We start from the raw sequence: 21612 nt of genomic DNA, 5'->3' as shown, positions 1-21612 counted from the left end.
AGGGTTGATTAGAGTCAGTTCGCGTATTTGTTGTATCCTTGTGCAACAGCAAAAGTCGGAGTTAGAATAGGGGGGGCTTAGAGCATGATTTACACATGTGGATTCTAGTAGAATTTAGTGATAAATACACTACTAGCCCCGGCACCTCGCAACTGATTTTAGCTCTTTATTGAACATTCTTAAGATTGTATTATGTATTTTTATTACGCAAAAAAATGTACTCTGAGGACACTATACAACATCGACGGAAGGCCTTCGAAGAGTCCGATGGCGGTTGATGGGAGGTCTGAACGCCACAATTTCCAACCTAGAAGAAAATTTCAAAAACTGCTTTGAAACTGGTGATAATGTGTAACGCAGTACGAATGAATATTTTTGAAAAATGTTATTTAACCAAATGACGGTACTTTGAAACAAAAGCCATTTTTCCGACAAAAGAGTCGTTATAAAATAGAGCACAAAAATTAGATTAAAATATATCGCAAAGATACTACGTGCTGTAGTAGAAAAAACGCCGAATCGCAAGCCACAAAAAGGTACAGTGTAACTGCATGTATATTCCATGATTTACAGCTCCCGCCAACTTGAAAAATGTTCGTTTGAAAAAGAAGCGTTTAAAGTTTTAGCTTGTGTTTTTAATACTGAAACTGAGCAAAACTTTAATCTGTAATGCCAGCACCGGGCAGCTGGACCTTTTTCTGTCGATGTCGAAACACTCATTCTGACGAAATTATAGGCATATGATTAACTAACTTCCGCTTCCCAATCGAAGCGTTGTTTGCATGATTAAGATTGCGTTTCGAATCTTTTTTATCGTTGTAAATACGCTCGTTAGTCATTTTCAAGCACTCACGTTTTACTGCGCAAAAAAACAAGCGAAATGACGAGTTAAGCAGACGTGAGCTAAGCACGTGCTTTCAGACTGTTTACCATAAACGAATCATGTTACGAAGAGAAATCCTGTTGACAACAGTATTTTAGTTTATACTGATGCCCCCTGTTATACTATTCGAAACTACGTAGACCACTATTCCCTCGGCAACTATTATAGTAATGCATCGTTTTCATTCGAGCACTCGGATGCTCCAGACCCCCATGCACTAAGTACGAGGCCTGTTCAGAAAGTAAGCTCCGATTGATTGCCAAATTGAAACCACAGTGAACATCAAAAATGTTTTACTTGTAACAATTAGCTACACCTTTCAGCTACTTCTCTACGTAGTCGCCGTTCTGACTTAGACTTTTGTCATAGCGTTGTACCAACTTTTCAATAGCCTCATCATAGAAGGCAGCCGCCAGTGCTTTCCGCCAATTCTCCACGCTGGCCTACACCTCGTTGTCTGTGTCAAAATGTTGTCTTCAAAGACAGCGGTTCATGTGACCAGAGATGAAACTCAGGGGGAGACAATTGCGGACTGTATTGTGGGTAATCTCACATGTCCATTTGAAAACGATGCAGGAGCATCTTCATTGCCCCTGCAGAATGCGGCTGAGAATTGTCTTGAAGAAGAAACAGCACGACAGTTATGTAATGTTAGCTGCATAGCTTCAGGCGAAATTTCTCACCAGGCCCTCGTACTTGGCGGCAGACACTATTTTCTAGACATCTTTACGCACTCACTGCGAGCTCAGAAATGAGAAGAGCGACGTGATGCTAACTGGGGTTATACTAGAGACACTACCCAACACATCTGTGCAAAGCTTTATCGGATTTTCATAGTCGTTTCCATTTCGCGACCGATCGGAGCTTACTTTCTGAACGCCCCTCGTATTTAACGTTTATATGTTTGAACATACTTTAATAGTTTAACATTTATGGAATACTTTGTATGAATGACTCTTAAAAACAGACTCTCTAAGGGACATTTTAATCAAAAGAAGGCACAAAAAAATTTCTGCTCTGGTATACTCTCTTGAGAGCAACATGTTGAACTCTATACGCAAGGAAGTACTGTATCCAAACACAATTCTGACGCGATACTCAGCTAGCTCGTATTTTTTACGTTCCTTTCTAATTCCAAGAGATAACGTTAAATATTTTGTAACTCAGGAATCGATAAAACTTCAGTAACATTGCCTGTTGATTAAAAGATTCGGAGAAAATTACTATTCTGGTTGATATTAGACTATATCGTTGTCTCGGTTCATACATTTTTTATAGAGAGCATCCAGATTTTATTAAGTCAGATTTTTCGATGGTGCGATGTAAATAGTAAATATTTAAGAATCATTAGACAGTAGAATTTAATTATCAATGGTTTTTAAACTTTTCCAGCATTAACGAACGCACCACCCGTGTCACCGGCAATAACTCATAAATAGCCAGCAGAGACTCAGTCCATTTTCTCATTGTTACGGATCATCGTATCGCTTGTGGTTACCTTAATCAGTTCCTTTAGAGTTAACATCATTCTCTGATATCGGGTAACGAGGTGGCGAAACCCTAACAGTTTCAACAAACACGGAGGAGGAACTTTCTCAATGATAAGGTTGCGGTAGAGCCACAGGTGTGCCCCAGCACCGTAATCACTTCTCAGCCAAACTTGTTTCGCGATGGCGCTGCACACAAGTTGTGTAGGAAGCAAATCTTGCGATCTTACGAATGAATAAGTGAACCGATAACGCATAAAATTAAGACTGATTTTAAATACACTAACTCGGTATTGTTTAATACAGCTTTCTACGCTGTTTTTGTATTTTTCCATTGTTTTTTACAAGTCGTACAAAAATGTAGAATAAAAAACGCCCTTCTTCTGACATTGTCTCTCCGTTTGTTGCTATACTTGTGATTGTTGTGTTCCTAATTCTAACAGCCTTCTTAAAATCCTCTTCTTGTAACCTGCGTTCATTTCCAGGTGTTATTATCCTTTCTTGCACCCGTATTGCTTGAGTGGTATTGCTACTGCTTTATGGAATTTTAATAGGATTTCCTTTTACTCAGTGGTCTTTAACCTGATTCCATATATATAATAGGATATTTCTGTTTTCCTCAGTATGTTCCTGTTCGTTTATTACAATTCTTCTTGGGACCGGGTTATGACCCAGGATTAAGATAGGCAGAGTTCATCTCCGAAACTTCTTAATATCTGTGCTGATGTTATGTTGAGGTAACAGCTAAAGGAAACAGCTTCACACCCACAACCTTAACCAGCGAAGTTATTTAATGCCAAAATTCTTTGCTATCGATCAGCTTCTTATTGCTAATAAAGAGGGAAAAACCTGAAATCTTATTTATATAAATATAACTACGAAGAACTATAACTTTTTTGAACATTTTGGTTTTTTAAAAAAGAATTTGAATGAGGAGACAAACAAACCCGTCAGTCAGCTTTGGTTTATCGTAAGAATATTACTGATATGCTATTTTTATCAATTTAATAGGATTTTCTTCACTACTTAGTCATACGAAATGTTTTATTGACTTTGGGAGGAATGTCCAATGTACCGGGTGATCAAAAAGTCAGTATAAATTTGAAAACTGAATAAATCACGGAATAATGTAGATAGAGAGGTATAAATTGACACACATTCTTGGAAAGACATGGGGTTTTATTAGAACAAAAAAAAAATACAAACGTTCAAAAATGTCCGACAGATGGCGCTTCATCTGATCAGAATAGCAATAATTAGCATAGCAAAGTATGACAAAGCAAAGATGATGTTCTTTACAGGAAATGCTCAATATGTCCACCATCATTTCTCAACAATAGCTGTAGTCGAGGAATAATGTTGTGAACAGCACTGTAAAGCATATCCGGAGTTATGGTGAGGCATTGGCGTCCGATGTTGTCTTTCAGCATCCCTACAAATGTCGGTCGATCACGATACACTTGCGACTTCAAGTAACCCCAAAGCCAATAATCGCACGGACTGATGTCTGGGGACCTGGCAGGCCAAGCATGACGAAAGTGGCGGCTGAGCACACGATCGTCACCAAACGACGCGCGCAAGAGATCTTTCACGCGTCTAGCAATACTTTTTTCTTGTTCTAATAAAACCCCATGTCATTCCAAGCATGTGTGTCAATTTTTACCTCTCTATCTACATTATTCCGTGGTTTATTAAGTTTTCAAATTTATACTGACTTTTTGATCACCCAGTACTTTATAAATGAGAACAAATTTTTTTACATTCTTTTGCAGATAATAATGCTCTCCAAAATTTTTGCTCTTTTTGTTTGGAAATCCCCTCTTCATATTTAAAGTCATTATCGTCTCTTTTTTCATTATTTTCCATGTCTTCAGAGATTACAAAGTCAGTCACAGATTTCTTAACCATAGGGTTGCTGTCCATAATTAGCCGGCCGATGTGGCCGTGCGGTTCTAGGCGCTTCAGTCTGGAACCGCGTGACCGTTACGGTCGCAGGTTCGAATCCTGCCTCGGGCATGGATGTGTGTGATGTCCTTAGGTTAGTTAGGTTTAAGTAGTTCTAAGTTCTAGGGGACTGATGACCACAGATGTTAAGTCCCATAGTGCTCAGAGCCTTTTGAACCATTTTTTTTGGTCCATAATTTTTGTTCAGTTGTTCATTCTCGCAACCTCAATGGTATTTTCGACATTAATTGCTCTGAAAAATTTCTGCACGAAAACTGCAACTATTTTGTTTGATAACACTGAGAGATAGAATTTCAAGCTCTTAAAGAGAAAAATAATAAATCTAATCCATTTTCATATGGACTTCCACTGTTTTTAAAAGTATGGAGAGTGTTTGAAGTTAGGAGTCTTCAGAGGATTCATTTAAATATACTTTACGTATTACGAAGAAATTAAAGCTTTACTTGCAGCGTTTCATCCTTCGACCACGTTGTTACCAGTTCTTATTGTCATAGCAGAAAGCAGGTGTAGTGTTAAGACATTGGATTCTTATTTGGAAAAGGCGAAGTGAAATGCTAGTCCAACCATTCATATGTGTGTTTTCTCTTTTGCTGTGTTTGCGGTAAGTCTCTAATGGCCGCTATGTCAACGGAACATTAAACTTATCCCATCTTCTTATAATTTTAGGATAGCTGCTTCAACGAGAGCACGATCGATTCCTTTCCTCGTCCTTCAGTAATTCAACTAGAGCTCCGTGTCTAATAATTTCTGAGCGAGTGAAGTGGAGGAATGTGGCTCATATCTCCTAGCGGCCATCCTCGTTTAGGTTTTCGCTGTCTTTCCCAAATACGTTGAAGCTAATGCCAAAATTGTTCCTTAAACATATTCAAGACTGTTACCTTCATCATTCATTTCACAGCTGAGCTCTTCTATTCCTTTAATAACTCTCACGTCTGCGATATGTTGAATGTAGGTTTTCTTCTAACGCCGTCCTTGTAGGGTACGCGAAATACACTGACAGAGAAAGGATCGCAACACCAAGGAGGAGTTGTGCGACATAATCGAAAGTTGGTAAGGATGTTACTAAAGCTGAAAAATGGTGTCTATTCAAATTTCAAAAAAGTCGGGTAAGAATGGCGCCCGTAACCGCCACTGTGAGTATACAAATCAGGTTTGTTTTAAATATACGCTGTAATGTGGTGAGCGTTAGTTACCTTTGAGACTGGACCTGATGAGTCGATATTAGTCAAGAATGCTTTTAACATCTACATCTACATTTATACTCCGCAAGCCACCCAACGGTGTGTGGCGGAGGGCACTTCACGTGCCACTGTCATTACCTCCCTTTCCTGTTCCAGTCGCGTATGGTTCGCGGGAAAACGACTGCCGGAAAGCCTCCGTGCGCGCTCGAATCTCTCTAATTTTACATTCGTGATCTCCTCGGGAGGTATAAGTAGGGGGAAGCAATATTTTCGATACCTCAACCAGAAACGCAGTCTCTCGAAACACGGACAGCAAGCTACGCCGCGATGCAGAGCGCCTCTCTTGCACAGTCTGCCACTTGAGTTTGCTAAACATCTCCGTAACGCTATTATGCTTACCAAATAACCCCGTGACGAAACGCGCCGCTCTTCTTTGGATCTTTTCTATCTCCTCTGTCAACCCGACCTGGTACGGATCCCACACTAATGAGCAATACTTAATTATAGGCCGAACGAGTGTTTTGTAAGCCACCTCCTTTGTTGATGGACTACATTTTCTAAGGACTCTCCCAATGAATCTCAACCACTCTCCCAATGAACAACAAAGACGCCATTATCAACACCTCACTGAGTTTCAACGAGTCACGTAATAGGGCTGTACTTTCCTTCTCCGATACTTGGCAGGAACATAACCACTGTACATCATTGCTGGCAGCGGTGGTCACCAAAATGTACAGTCCCAAGAAGACCGGGCTCCGGACGGCCACGTGGTGCAACCGGGAAGGAAGACCATCGTGTTCGTCATATGGCTCTGGTGCATGGAACTGCATCTGCAGCACCAATTTGAGCAGCATATGGCACCACAGTGACACAACGAACTGTTAAAAATCGGTTAAGCCAGACGCCCTGTAGTGGGTGTTCAAATGGTTCAAATGGCTCTGAGCACTATGGGACTTGACATCTGTGGTCATCAGTCCCCTAGAACTTAGAACTACTTAAACCTAACTAACCTATGGACATCACACACATCCATGCCCGAGGCAGGATTCGAACCTGCGACCGTAGCGGTCACGCGGTTCCAGACTGAAGCGCCTAGAACCGCAAGGCCACACCGGCCGGCGTGTAGTGGGTGTTCCACTGACCCCAAACCACTGCCTTGTGCGATGTCAGAAGTGTCGAGCGAGAGCTCTTTGGATGGCAGGGTGGAGGCCTGTTGTCCTTTCTGATGAAAACTGGTTCTGCCACGATACCACTGATGGTCGTGTGTTGCTTAGAAGGAGGCCTGCGACCAACCTGGCTGCTTGATAGACATACTAGACCTACACCTGAATTTATGGTCGGGGGGTGCGATTTCGAATGACAGCAGGAGCACCCTCATGGTTATCCCACTCACCTTTACTGCAAATCTGTACGTCAATGTGGCGATTCGACCTGTTGTACTGACATTCATAAACAGCATTCCACATGTTGTTTTCCAACAGGATAACGCTCGTCCACATATCGCCGTTGCAGCCCAACATGCGCTGCTAGCGTCGACATGTTGCTTTGGCCTGCTCAATTACGAGATCTGTCTGCTATCGAGCACAATGGGACATCGTCGGACGACAACTCCAGTGTCATTCCAAACAGCATTAACCGTCCCTGTACTGACCGACCAAGTACAGTAGGGATGGAACTCCATCCCACGAACTGACATCCGGCACCTTTACAACACAATACATGCTCGTCTTGCATTCAGCATTCTGACGGTTACGCCGATTATTAATGCATCACCATTTCACATTTGCAAAATCTCGCACCAATATTAACCTGAGATCTTGCAATGTTAATCACTTAAATATCTTACCTAGATAAATGTAACCCCGAAATTTGATTACTCTACGTTAATTATTTTCCTTCATTGTATTACAATCTTACCTTCCTCCATTTGTATCCATAAATCGTAATGCCAACTGCAAATTCTGTATGAAGGTTGAGTCGGGGTCTGGAGGAAATACAGTAGGCATTGACTTTTGGCGCACACGAGGAATAAGAATGCTAGTGTAAAATTTTAGTCTCAAGTGCGTCGTCTGAGAGGCCATCAGTATGTTAAGGATTAGGTTCATCTAATTATGTGCTACTGACTGCGGCGTAAAATGCTATACCTCTTCGTGTTCGTGGAAAGAAAATGAAGAAACTTTCGTATAGTAGAGAATTAAGAATGTTGCAATAATGGTCCTTTTCGGAAAGTGAGAGGTGCGCCAGGAATAGAGTATTCATGCGCCTTTGCACACGAGCGAGAGTGGAGAGAGGGGGATAATTAGCAGTGTTAGTCACGGGAGGGTTCCACGGAATTCTCCAGTCACCGCGGGGACGCCAGAAATCAATACGGCAGGCGGTGCTTGCTGCGCTCAGCTCTGCGCGGCCACACCACCTTCAGCGATGCCACCGCTCGCGCGCAGTTCTCTGGAGCGCCAAACTTTCACTATGCGCTTTCCTTCTTCGTCACTTAGTGTCGGTCTCGTAACTGCAATGAGCCAATGAACACACGAGGACTGTAACACTGACTGTACAGTAGGGCTCTAGAGCATCAAGTTGGATTCCCCAGTGCTGCTAATAGAAACCGAAGAAACGCTGAAACGTCCCCTTTTAACAATTTTTTACAACTGTGCTTAACCTGATACACAATATTTTTTAGCGCAACGCAATCTGACTTTCAAAATTCCCTACAAAAGAATGGCCCTGACTAACATTAAACTATACCTTTCACAAATCACTTACCTCACAAAAATCTTCGCTACTCAAGCTACTGCAATACAGCGAGCGCCACTACTGCCAGCTAAATAAAAGATTCAAACTACTGAAGGCACTAACTACTGATAGGGATAGTTAGCAAATGAAAGATATTAATAGAGAACAAACAATGTATTTACCTTGATATCATCATATATAAATATAGCAGTTCATGACAAATTTCAAAACTCCGCCATCTCTCTCCCCACATCCACCACTGCTGGCGGCACACCTCCAACTGCCCAACGCTACGCGCTGTTCACAGCCAGCTGCCTAACACTACAATGGTTGAGTATTACAACAATGCAAAGCAGCCACAGACTGCACACGGCACAGCCGGTGATTTTCATACAGAGGTGGCGTTACCAATAAAAAAACCTAAACAGCCTACTTACATAGCCCCCATGCTCCCCACAAAAAATTTTACAAATTTTGTTGGGCACTGGCCAATACATATTTGTTAAATTTTTTTTTCACAATTACAATAACAAAGAAATCAAATGCACACACTTATTGATACAATGTTGGTCAAAAGCTAAAATTTTCTCACAGTCCATAAAGACAGTCCTGATCATTCATCACATTGCAGTGTTTTTCTCAAAGTCTGAGCAGTAAAAGAAAATGCACACGGAAGTAGTGGATTTCCATGCAGTCTTGAAGAAGTATCGTTGTCCTTCCAACGGAAAGACAGTGCTGACTCTCGACATGCTGACAGGTAATGGGCCACAACAGAGTAAACCCACAGCAGAGTCAGTCGACGTTTTGAAGAACATTGGTAGGTAGGTCATCACAGAGTAGACCCACTGTAGTCCTGGTAGAGATTACGGTATTGGTGGGCCACCAGAGGTGCAGACCCACTGCAGTCCTGGTAGAAATAATGGTACTGGTGAGTCAGCAAAGACGCAGACCCACTGTAGTCCTTGTAGAGATAATGGTACTGGCGGGTCATCAAAGATGCAGACCCACTGTAGTCCTTGTAGAGATGATGGTACTGGCGGGTCATCAAAGCTGCAGACCCACTGTAGTCCTTGTAGAGATGATGGTACTGGCGGGTCATCAAAGATGCAGACCCACTGTAGTCCATGTAGAGATGATGGTACTGGTGGGTCATCAAAGATGCAGACCCACTGTAGTCCTTGTAGAGATGGCCAGCAGCCATCTGTTGTGACTGCAGGTGCACAATCACCATTGAAGAGTCTTGCGGATAATATAGCAAGTCCATAAACCACCACTTGTGCACTCACAAAGTTTTTTTTTTTTTGTCCTTAGAACCAGCAATGCTGTTATCCAGTCCCTTGCTGAATTATTAACACACGTGCAAACACTAACAGTTCCTATGTGTCACATATTGTCCATATAGTATGACCAACAGAAACGTGTGCAGTGAAATGGAACTTACAAGTTACTTAATTTGATGAACTGGTGTCAATTACAATTTTATAACATGAGAGTACAATTACAAAGGTACAAAATACATCATTAAAGAACATAACAATACAGATAACATTTGTAGTACTGGCTTTACAAAAGAATCAAAATAACATACACATCAATGTTACAGGAATTATGAGATAAGTAGATACATAAAAGTTCAGAATAACTTTCAAAACATCAACTTCACACATGAACATTAAAATAAAACAAAATAAATAATGTCTAAGCATATTTACAAGGTAAATAACATATTATTAATGCCAATTATATTTGAGGATAACAGTATTCCTCATCATAGTGAATGTAGCTTAGTATTAGAAGAGAAAAAAATTCTATGAAACTACACAGAGACAGGAAGAAAACAAATACACAAGGGTACACAAACACATAGGGGGATAACACAATGGAAAGGACAGGGTTCGTTTTCAGTGTAACATTTGGTACTGCAGTCCAACCTAAAACTTCATTCCATAGATCGTTCCTCTTATTTCGACATTTGCACCTGCCAAACAAATCCTATCCAAGCATGCTTTCTATATTCTGTTCACATATTTCTTACCTCATTATTTATTTACCATTATCTTACCTCATCATTTATTTCCAAGAAAATCCTACCTAAACCTGTTGTCCCTAAACCCTACTTTTTTGGTTCATATCCTCTTTCAACACACTATTTTGGTCAAACCATTTTCTTATAGCTTCTCAAAGCATTTCTTTCAATCCATCATAGCTAGTTTCTTATATAGTCTACCCCCTCTTAAGCTAACTTAAATCTACTGAGCTCAGATATATATACCAATGGACGAGGCAATGCAGCATCACATAAAACAATTAATATAAACAGCAATGAAAAAAGACGCAGATTTGCGAAGCAAGCTGCATTAAGAAATTAGCAAAGCAATTGTAATATTACAACTAATCTAAGGCAATGTGCAGCAAACAATAAAAATAAATCATTAGTAAAACTGGCTTAACAGAATAATACAAAGTCAAATTCAATAACACTATGCCTGGCAAACAGCAGCAACTTATACCTAAACATGACATAGCTCAAGCAGAAAAATAGTACACTAAAGATAACAATGCAGATAAGGGAAATGTATAATCACATCTTAATGTCTAAGTAACTAAAGTGGTGCACCACAAAAACTAATTCTACAAAAAATTACTCAGTAGTTGAAAAGAAAATTATGTATGCAGTTCCTGGTATTAGTCCCTTCTTATTGTTCTTTCCATTCCAAGAGCTCCTTTTTCGAAGAATGTGGATTACAAAATTATTATTTAATAGATCTGCAGACAGAAAATATTTATATTAGTACATCTATAAAATTTTATTTTAACCAGTGCTGCAGTGCAGCTAGAAACTAGATATTAAACAAAATGGGCAAAGCAAGGCGTGAAACGTCATTCACTAGCCATATGGCATTTCTCTCAATTAGCACGACAATAGCCGTGAAATGTTGCGATGCTTTCTACAAAGGAACGTCAATAGCGATTATAATGGCCTCTTTTTTCTTCTACCTGTGCCGCTGGAAGGCTAATGTTTTTTTTTGTTCGGGCGGCTGTCGCCCAGGTGTCTGACACAGCTGTGTGCCCACGACGTATTACGTGCAGGTGGTCACTTAACTTTCGTACGGAAATATTTACGACAGCAGTTTCCGCTACAATGGCAGTCTTAAATAAAAATATTTCACAGGTCAAGAATTAGCGTTGCAAACCTGTAAAAACAAAATCCCATGAATATAACAGTGTCCAAAAAATTTTCGTCGGCATTGTGATACATTCACGCATTTACACACATTTCATAATTCTAAAAGTACGATTCTCGGTTTCCAACATACGTCTTCACAAGGCAGAGTTCCTAAGCGCTACTCATTACTCCTTACCTTATTACACATATACAAATTCGTCGATGCTTCTTCAATACTTCATCATTAGATACATAGCATAATCAAATTCTTCATATAACATTAGCTTACTAATCATAAACATACCTCAACAACATAATACACATCGTCGTCGTAAAAAATAACATCATAACACCTCAGTCAAATCTCAAAATCGTCGTAGCTTCCTCCAATAGTTTCAAAACCTAAAAAAAATTCTCTGCTCATTTCAAAAGTGTCATCTGCCTCAAACGTACTTTAAAATCATGATTCCATACCAAACACATCATTCAAAGCTCACATTGTATCACAATGGTTCCGAAAAAATATGAACAGTTTACAAAGTACAGACAAAATACAATTTCATACGTATGAAGTTATTCAACTGTGTAATTACGTAAACATCTGTCACTGACGTAGTAAAAAAAATGTTTGTCTCTCTCAGTTAAATGATCTGATAGCTGTGTAATACTGTGTTGGAGAAATATGGTACCGATGTGTAAAGTTGTATAAGCAAATACCATATTAGCTAGGGTTCCTTGTGGTTGCCACACACATGGTACACAAAGTAAGCGTGTACCCCCCTGAGGATAAATGTAATTATACCCTCAGGTGTTACAGATTACAGCAATGGAATGAAATGTATCACGGAAAACCTTCTTTGTAATTAAAAAATCTTTAAAAGTAAGTGTTTTAAGTATAAGATTAATCACTCAAATGCGTGTACTGTAGCGCTAAACTGTGCGTCTTGTCGCAACATAATCTCTGTGGAAGTGTCGTAGTTATCGTCCTCCGAAAGCTAAGTTCTGCAGAAGTCAATGTACTTACCTCATGCTAAACAAAAGTGAAATGCTTTGCGTATAGATATCTTAGTTATTACGCTTATTGTTGTGATGAAGAAAGTACTGTACTGTAACGTATTGTTGTGCTACGGAAAAGGCTGTCTCATTGTTGCCATACCACAAAAGTTACTACTAAAACATGTTTTTCTTTCCTGAAGAATTCAGAAAACTGTGCAGATATAAAACAGATACACCGCAAAAGCAACAAGATGAATTGTGTCACACATTAGTAGCGTCGTGATAAAATCGTGTAGCTGTCACATAAACTAACCACTGTGTCATCTGGTATCTCACAGAAAGTACTTTAAACCCAGAATGTATTTTCAAGTAAACCAAAATGTTGCATTAAAACCTCAAGTTAAAAAAAGCACATTATCTCTCAATAAACGGTTTAACGTGAGAAAGGTGGTGTAAACCTTTGCTCTTCCTAGCACGCAGAGTTTGAACAATGCAATTATCATGCGGTATACATCGTTAAAGAATACTGGAATTTTTCTCAAGGTTAGCGTCTATGTTATTTTTCTCGGAGCCAGCCGGCGCAGGTGTCTGCCTGCGGTGCGGGTCAGTGTCTGTTTCTTTGTTGGAGCGCGTCGTTATTGGGATTCGGAGACCTAACTTCTACAAATTCACCTCCTCGAGAGGGCCCTGCTCTGTTTGAATCCCGCCAGTTCTGATGCAATTCAGGTCTGTCATTACGAATATATCGTCTGTCGTCATGTCGGTAGTTTCTGTGGTTTCTTTCTTGTCGGTTAAGTGGTGGAGAATTTCTCCCTGAATCGTAACTGCGCGCTGGACCGTTGCGTCTAAAGTTATTCTGTCCCTCGTAATAATAATTGTTTTGGTTCCCATATTGTCTGTTTCTCTGATTGTCTCTGTGATAGTCATTACCGCGGAGAGGTGATCTTTCCCTGTAATTATTACTACTCTGCCAACGGTTGTTATACGGGTGGTGTCTGTTTCGGTCACGATTTGTGTTGTGAGAATAGCCTTGTCGCGTCCAGTTATTATTTCTTTCATCGCGGAATTGCGACGGATGTGATCTGTAATTGTTGTGCTCGTGCGTTCCGCGATTGTCAGTGTCAATTTCCAGTTCTTGTAAGAGTCCTTGAAATGCTTCAATGTCGTCTTTGCAACGTCCTGCCAAAATAATGTGTCGCAAATGTTCAGGCAGTTTGATTAAGCAAATGCGGATGAGTTCTGAGGGGCTGTATGGGTTTGACAGGTACTGATTCTTGTGCAACATGTCTTCAAAATATTTCACAAGACTGGAGAATTCAGATTGTTCGAAATGTTTCATCATTATGATGCCATGTTTTACTCGGTCTTGTGTGTTTTGAGACCAATATGCTGAGAGGAAGGCATGGTAAAATTCTCCTTCACTATGATAATCGTGAATGACCGAACGCATTCTTACAGCTGGTTCATTCTCTAAATAGCCACACATAAATTCTAATCTGTGTTCTAATGACCAGTTAGGGGGAAAACAATGAGAGAATTGATGGAGCCACGCTTGTGGATGAATGTCGTTGGCAGAATTTTTAAACGTTTTGAATTTACGTGTAGTAATGAACAGCTTATAGTCAAAGTCATCATGTCGGCGAGTCGCATATCGGTCATTGTTACGTCGTTTCGGCGGTTCCATTTCAAAATTCGGTGCACCTTGCCAATTTCTTTCATAATTTCCGAAATGCGCTGTGTTATTATTTTGTGGCTGTTCCGTATTTCTATGTCTCTCTTCCTGTATTGGGGCGCGAGTGTCCTCTGAAATACGTAATTCTTGTATTACCTCTGTCAGCTGATCTTGTACTTCCCGGATTTCTCTTTGGTGTTGATTCAGATTTTGTTTCAGTTTCCTAATTTGTTCGCTCTCTTCTGTGTCATTAAAGACTACCGGTTTTGTGTCATTCAGATTTTCATCTACCTTCGTAGATAAATTAGTGAACTGATCCGAAAGTTCGCCTACTTTCTCCGATAGTGAACACATTTCCTCAGTGTGTTTTTCTGAACCAAGTTTCAGAGTGTCCATTTGTGTTGAAATCGAATCTACTGTGTCCTTCAAGTTTTCCTGAGTTTTTGCAAGTTGCATAACCGAATCGGTAGATGCAACTGAGTCAAATTTAGCTTGCAAGGTCTCATGATTTTCATGAACAGTAGTTTGCAGTTCTTTTATGGCTGCTTCGTGATTCTGTAGTGCATTTTCATGACGCGAAAAAATAGGTTGGAAATGCTCACAAATTTGTGTTTTTACGTCATTACAGACTTTTTGACATTTCGATTCAATGTGATGTAACTCATTAGTTAAATCCTCACGTGTTTGTTCAAGTGTGGTGTCTAACTTTTTGAGATTTTGTTCCACTGTGTCTAACTTTCGAAGATTTTGTTCCATTGTGTCTAACTTTTGAAGCTTTTGTTGTGTTTGTCCCATTTGTTGTATTAATTGTAATAACAATGCATTAGTGTCTGGAATCTGTTCCTCTACGCTTTTCGGCAGTGCATTTGCACCGGCAACATTCACATTTTGACAAGCAGAAAATGTGTCTTGACTTATTTGAGAAAACGGTGAGGATCCAAAACCTGAATCTACAGTATTTGTGAGATCGTCTCGTGTCATTTCGGATTCCTGAGCCGCGCTATTGCCGACCGATCGATCGATAATGCTTCCCTGTTCTCTAATTGTTTCGCTGTCTACACCATTGTTTGCAACCCGCTCCATTTCCCTATGCACAATTACCAAATTACTACTTTGAACGTCTGTTAATTCATTACACAGTGGTGCTGGCAAACTACGCTCGTCGTCACTATTATTTCTCAGTTTGCTTTGGAGCCTAGTGTTACGTTTTTCACACGCCATTATTGTCACAATATTTCACACGATAACACAGAAAAGCACAATTTGAAGAGCAAAAATAAGAGAACACATTAACATAACACTGAAAATAATATCTAGTTAATTGCAGCTGCGAAATACTTGGTGCAAATCTACATGCATGCCACAACTGTTTTACTGTACAACAATGAAAGACTGCAACTACAAAGGAGATTTTCTCTACAATTACGCGCTAGCAATAAACAAAAGCTACACTAATTACACAAACTACAAGAAAAAATCAGAAGATTCCAGTGAGGTATCCTCGGCTAAGGGTCGACATATGAAACGTCCCCTTTGAACAATTTTTTACAACTGTGCTTAACCTGATACACAATATTTTTTAGCGCAACGCAATCTGACTTTCAAAATTCCCTACAAAAGAATGGCCCTGACTAACATTAAACTATACCTTTCACAAATCACTTACCTCACAAAAATCTTCGCTACTCAAGCTACTGCAATACAGCGAGCGCCACTACTGCCAGCTAAATAAAAGATTCAAACTACTGAAGGCACTAACTACTGATAGGGATAGTTAGCAAATGAAAGATATTAATAGAGAACAAACAATGTATTTACCTTGATATCATCATATATAAATATAGCAGTTCATGACAAATTTCAAAACTCCGCCATCTCTCTCCCCACATCCACCACTGCTGGCGGCACACCTCCAACTGCCCAACGCTACGCGCTGTTCACAGCCAGCTGCCTAACACTACAATGGTTGAGTATTACAACAATGCAAAGCAGCCACAGACTGCACACGGCACAGCCGGTGATTTTCATACAGAGGTGGCGTTACCAATAAAAAAACCTAAACAGCCTACTTACAACGCACGTACCAGTGATGAATAAAAAAAATAATAGTTCTCAACGTTTAAACTATTTTATAAGATGGCCTTTTCAGGTAATGAAAAAGGTAAACCATGTGATACAGACATCGTCAATGGAGCTCAGTAAAGACGTCTGCTTCAGTGACATAATAAATGCCTCAGCAGTCGAAGAAGCTAACGCAAGCTAGTGGTGCGGCGCTCTACTTGGAGACAGCCCGTTTGAATCCCAGTGGAGGCATAAATTCTCAAGACCAGTCTTTGTTTGGTAGAAGGGGGGGGGGGGGGCACCGTTTCCAAACACGAGACTATTCCACCACCAAACTGGGTTACGTGTCAAGCCTCTCTGCAGTGTGAATATTGAATATGTGACATCGCTGCTGGTGATCCATCCGTCGGACGTGGACGATAGTCACACCAGTCAGAGATTTTCGATAAATATAGGCTGTTTACTGGTACTGAGTTCCACTTTCTCCTTCCTCTGGCATAATCGTCAAAAACACAAAGACGACCCTAAGCTGTTTACACATTGATCACAGTAACGTACGCTGAACAGTTAACTCTATGCCAACAAACATACAGCTTGTACGGAGTCGCAAGCCACAAAACATTCTTTTTATACGGGGTATATCAGAAACATTTTTAGAAACGTTAGGGGCGGATTGTTAACTCCAAACCATCAAAAAACTCGGTACAAACAAATGCGTAGAAATCCTTCAGTTTTTAATCATGAATGACAGTGGTTCAAATGGTTCAAATGGCTCTGAGCACTATGGGACTCAACTGCTGAGGTCATTAGTCCCCTAGAACTTAGAACTAGTTAAACCTAACTAACCTAAGGACATCACAAACATCCATGCCCGAGGCAGGATTCGAACCTGCGACCGTAGCGGTCTTGCGGTTCCAGACTGCAGCGCCTTTAAGCGCACGGCCACTTCGGCCGGCTAATGACAGTCTGTTTTACAAAGTTTTCCGTTCAGAATCTCGTTAAGGATATTCAAAACGAAATCTGTTTGTTTATCCACTTCTATAAACGCGTATTTACTCATCAGATAATGGACTGTCGTATCCTTTCAGACAACCTTGGACAGTGTCGAATGGTTTCCACACTTTCAGGAGACGTAGATGATGTGTCTCTGCATTAGGAATGTCTGCCAACTAACCCAACTGGTTGAGGTGATACCGTGACTGAGAACGGCGGATCGTGTAGGCCACGAAACTGGTCTTTCCCTGCCTGTCCACCTGCCATGGTAGATTCCATCCAGTTCATCGCAATGTCACTTAAAGGTGCTAGAGAGAGTGTTCTAAACGAAGTCCCTGTAGACAGAATCTGTACGACGCACTAAGGGGACATATAAAACTCCTGGAAAGCGATCTACAATTTCAGCCCACACACGAATCTTAAATTGCGCCCGATGTCTAGGCAGAGTGGCACCATGACGATCTCCACCGACAACTGGGTTGTGAAAATTTACTATTCCATCTCTTCCAAATGGTGCCTCATCTGAAGATACGAACAATGAACTGACAGTCCATACGACAAACAATCAGCCGAAGTTAAATACGACGATAATAATTTAGTGCGGCTCAAAGGCTTGGTGCAAGTCGTTCAGTTGGACACCACTTCATCATCTTGTGTGTCTCTAACCGACTCCAGTCATCCTACTGCGAAAATGGGACTTTCAGTTTAGCGTGCAATTCGAAGCACATCTCGTTCCTGGATAATCATCAGATCATTGTCGGAATTCTATTCCGCTACCTTTCGGCTTCCAGCCACGCGTGTTACTACTAGACCAGGAGGCCCGACAACATGATGATGATAACGATGTCAGTTTTAGGACTCTGATTTGCACGTTAACTTACCAAAGAAATATCTGTTAGAAAAATGTTACTGTGATGCTGTAACATGAACATAAATTATCAGCCATTTTGAGAATGGGAGAAGACGCGAAAGCCTTCCTTTCGTGACACATTTATGTGAGAAGACAATAACCGCCTTCTTGCCCCCCTTCCCGCCCTGAGCCTAACGTTTAAGGGTTAATTTTTTTAGAATAAAATTCAGTCATCAGTTGCAAGTATATTTTCATTATGTCTTACCGGTTTCGACAATTTAATGTCTCATCTCCAGAAGCTTAGTATTAGTTTAGCAGATCTTTTTTATAGAAGCATAATGCCACGGCACGTCCACAAATGTACATATTACATGTGATTATTGTAAACACAGATTGACAATTCACAGTAACTGAATCACACACACACACACACACACACACACACACACACATATATATATATATATATATATATATATATATATATATATATATATATATATATACGGTGCAAGCCATTGACAACTGGATTTTATTCTGAAAAATATATATTACAGTTGCTGAAAACTACAGCCATGAATAAAATAGTTAGTTTTTTGCAATGAAAACAATAATTTACTATAATAAGTAGACTACTGGCTAGTAAAATTGTAGCACCATTTACGTGGCATGCAATAAACATCAGATTGGTATGATGCGTTCTCTGGTTGGGTCGAAACGGCGTTTTATCGTTGCGCGATATTGCTACTTTCGTTGATCTGGGTCCCATAACTGGCATGCCAATATGGAATAGATGGGATCAGGAGGGTCACATTCATGCAAGACCACAACAGCCCCATGCGACTAGCAGCCGAGAAGAGACATATTCTTCCCTCGGCCTTGAGTCATGAAATGGACTCGTCTGCAGTAAGACAATTATCCACTCAGACACTGCGACAAGTCTGGAGCAAGACAGACTGTCAGCACAGCGACCATTATTGCGGCTCCAGATTGGATTCGTAATCGTTATATGACAGCAGCACTTAGTGTGACGGTATGGGGTACCATTACGTAAACAATGTTATTACCTAAGGTTGGCATAGCTGTTACATTTCTGTAGTGCTCAACTCCGTGGTTGCGCCCCATCTCCAAGAGATCCCTGACGTTGCCTTTCAACAAGGAAACGCAAGACCGCAGGTTTTCAGTGCTGTCCTGATCTACTACGATACAAAGAGCGTTCGACTGCTATTCCGGCCAGTAGGTTCTTCAGATTTCTCACCTACTGAAAACATCTGGTCATGGGTGCCGAGAGACTGGAAGCAGCATGGAAAGACGTGTGTGTATCTATCATCCTCGTTCAGCCCGACTCGATGACAAGACGGGATATGGTCGTGGTTGTTGCCAGATTTGGTAGCTCAAAGTATAAGGGGCGATCAAAAAGTTTCCGTTCGAAGTCAATACAGTCCAGAATCTGTATCCGAATCAGGCAAAATCGGCGTTGAGGCAATCGTCCCACCGACGCACCTGGCTGAAGATACCCGTTTGGGAAACACTGTTTCGCTACATGAAGAAGTCCACAAGTGCCCACAGCACTTCCTCATCCGACAGGAATCTTCGACACTTCAAGGCACTTCTTTTAAGCGATCGAAGGCATCTACATCTACATCTATACTCCGCAAGCCACCTGCCGGTGTGTGGCGGAGGGTACCTTGAGTACCTATATCGGTTCTTCCTTCTACTCCAGTCTCGTATTGTTCGTGGAAAGAAAGACTGTCGGTATGCCTCTGTGTGGGCTCTAATCTCTCTGATTTTATCCTCATCTCTTCACGAGATATACGTAGGAGGGAGCAATATAATGGTTCAAATGGCTGTGAGCACTATGGGACTTAACTTCTGAGGTCCTCAGTCCCCTAGAACGTAGAACTACTTAAACCTAACTAACCTAAGGACATCACACACATCCATGCCAGGGGCAGGATTCGAACCTGCGACCGTAGCGGTCGCTCGGTTCCAGACTGAAGCGCCTAGAACCGCTCGGCCACTCAGGCCGGCAGCAATATAATGCTTGACTCCTCGGTGAAGGTATGTTCTCGAAACTTCAACAAAAGTCCGTATCGAGGTACTGAGCGTCTCTTTTGCAGAGTCTTCCACTAGAGTCTATCTATCATCTCCGTAACGCTTTCGCGATTACTAAGCTCTCCGTTGGATCTTCTCTATCTCTTCCATCAACCCTATCTGGTACGGATCCCACACCGGTGAGCAGTATTCGAGCAGTGGGAGAACAAGTGTACTGTAACCTACTTCCTTTGTTTTCGGACTGCATTTCCTTAGGATTCTTCCAATGAATCTCAGTCTGGCATCTGCTTTACCGACGATTAATTTTATATGGTCATTCCATTTTAGATCACTCCTAATGCCTATTCCCAGATAATTTATGGAATTAACTGCTTCCAATTGCTGACCTGCTATATTGTAGCTAAATGATAAAGGATCTTTTGTTCTATGTATTCGCAGCTCATTACACTTGTCTACATTGAGATTCAATTGCCATTCCCTGCACTATGCGTCAATTCGTTGCAGATCCTCCTGCATTTCAGTACAATTTTCCATTGCCCCTTCGTGGACTAATAGCGCAAGCAGGGTTTCACACGATCGTCTTTTTCGAAACCCATGCTGATTCCAACAGAGTAGATTTCTAGTCTCCAGAAAAGTCATTATACTCGAACATAATACGTGTTCCAAAATTCTACAACTGATCGACGTTAGAGATATAGGTCTATATTCTGCACATGTGTTCGACGTCCCTTCTTGAAAACGGGGATGACCTGTGCCCTTTTCCAATGTTTTGCAACGCTACGCTCTTCTAGAGACCTACGGTACACCCCTGCAAGGAGGGGGGCAAGTTCCTTCGCGTACTCTGTGTAAAATGGAACTGGTATCCCATCAGGTCCAGCTGCCTATACTCTTTTGAGCGATTTTAATTGTTTTTCTATCCCTCTGTCATCTATTTCGATATCTACCATTTGGCATCTGTGCGACAATCCAGAGAAGGAACTACAGTGCAATCTTCCTCTGTGAAACAGCTTTGGATAAAGACATTTAGTATTTCGGCCTTTAGTCTGTCATCCTCTGTTTCAGTACCATTTTGGTCACAGAGTGTCTGGACATGATAAGCTCATGGGGAGAGATCAGGACAATAGGGCGGGTATCCGAGTGTCTGCCATTTGCGTTGACGTAGCTTCTGCGTTACGACATTTGTGATCTGAGAGAGTGCATTATTGTCGCAGTTTTCCAGGATGCGATTTTCCACAGACATGCTGCCCCATATGCATTCTTCATTCTCCGTTGGATGTCTACCGGTGTTTGTCTTTCGGCTATCAAGAAAAGAATTACAGCACGTTTGTCCTGTTTGGGCGCATTTGTAAAAACTTTCCCACAGCTCATGTGTCCGCATTTAGCGCATGCACGACGGAAAGACACGAATGTCACACTAATGCCTTGCCTACATTTCGGGCTCATACGTCCGCATCGGAGCCGCGCTACGTTGCATATACAATGCAATAACGCCCTCAAACGGGAACTTTTTATCATCCCTTGTATTTAATTTCTCATCCTTTACACCCTCAAATCACCTATATGTTTTATCTTG

The sequence above is a fragment of the Schistocerca nitens genome, chromosome 3 (genome assembly GCF_023898315.1).
Source record: "Schistocerca nitens isolate TAMUIC-IGC-003100 chromosome 3, iqSchNite1.1, whole genome shotgun sequence".
Lineage (NCBI taxonomy): Eukaryota > Metazoa > Arthropoda > Insecta > Orthoptera > Acrididae > Schistocerca > Schistocerca nitens.
This window is presented reverse-complemented; position numbering follows the sequence as displayed.